General features: G+C 41.9%; 1 non-coding gene across 1 annotated transcript; it reads right to left on the bottom strand.

The window, feature by feature from the left end:
- Nucleotides 1–960: 960 nt before the first annotated feature.
- Nucleotides 961–1,033, bottom strand: TRNAG-ACC (transfer RNA glycine (anticodon ACC)). Its single transcript has one exon. It is a non-coding gene; the product is annotated as a tRNA-Gly (tRNA).
- Nucleotides 1,034–1,271: the final 238 nt, after the last annotated feature.

Raw genomic sequence — 1,271 nt, 5'->3', positions numbered from 1 at the left:
TCTCCTACACTTTCCTAAACCCTGCCCATCAGTGGGAGGGCCACCCAGCTGTCTCCCAGTATCCACCCTTCCCTTCTTCTCAGTTTCCAGCTGGGCACAGGGGTGCCTGGAGTAAATAACACATATCCCAGCCTCCCTTGCAGCTGGATATGGTTAAATGACTTCACTTCAGCCTATTTCATATAAGCAGAAATGCTGTGCATTACTTCTGTCAATGGATTAAGAGGAAAGGATGTGTTTCTTTGCCCTTCTCTGTCCTACTGGCTGGAATGTGCAGCTTGGACAGCCATCTTAGATCATGAAGTAAAAACCACGTACTGAGGACGTGAGGCAACAAAGTGAGCTTCTAGCCAAGCCTGAACTGCCAGCCTTGATCTAGACTTTCTATCAGAGAGAATGAATTTATATCTAGTAAACCACTATTCTAATTTTTTGTCTCTCACAGCTGATTCTAATCCTAGCTGACACACATACTAAACTTTTCTGTGTGTTAGCCATAATGAGCTTCTGTGGCTCACAACCAAAGGAAACCAAATGCTAAGGAAGGAAGGTAAAAGCTTTAGAAAACTTAAAGGAAGCTGAGGCAAAGTGCACAGGACTTTAGAAAGACATTTCTAAATTATTACTGGCAGGGAAGTGACTACGATTATGTAAGGAGAAACTAGGCAAGCCCAGTCAAAATGCAGGGCTGGATTTTCTTGCATTTCACTGCAGAAATTATGGGCAGAGCTGACCTTATATAACTCTGGGTGTTAATAAGGTGTTTGAGCTGTACCATCAGATGCTCATCACAGGTTATTATTATTTTTAAGCTTTTTTTTTTTTTGTAAATTTATTTATTTATTTATTTATTTATTTAGGCTGCACTGGGTCTTCGTTCCTGTGCGTGGGCTCTGTTGTGACGTGCAGGCTTCTCTAGTTGCAGCTCGTGGGCTCAGTAGTTGCAGCATGAGGGCTTAGTTCCCCAACCAGGGATTGAACCCGGGCCCCCTGCATTGGTAGTGCAGAGTCTTAACCATTGGACCACGAGGGAAGTGCCCTGGGTTAATAATCACAGGGTTATTAAGTAAAGGCAACTCAAACCATTTCACATCTAAAGTATCCAGGTTACCCTGTGATTTTAGAATCACTATGAAACAGGTGAGAGTTTTTTTTTTTTAATATTTTGATCATTTGGGTGGAGGACCAGAGGGAAAACACAGACCGCTAAGCACTCTTAGTTAGCATTTTATCTTCTAGAAAGTAAGATGAATTTACAATTATCTCCTTTA

This window comes from Mesoplodon densirostris, chromosome 10, assembly GCF_025265405.1.
Source record: "Mesoplodon densirostris isolate mMesDen1 chromosome 10, mMesDen1 primary haplotype, whole genome shotgun sequence".
NCBI lineage: Eukaryota > Metazoa > Chordata > Mammalia > Artiodactyla > Ziphiidae > Mesoplodon > Mesoplodon densirostris.
This window is presented reverse-complemented; position numbering and strand designations above follow the sequence as displayed.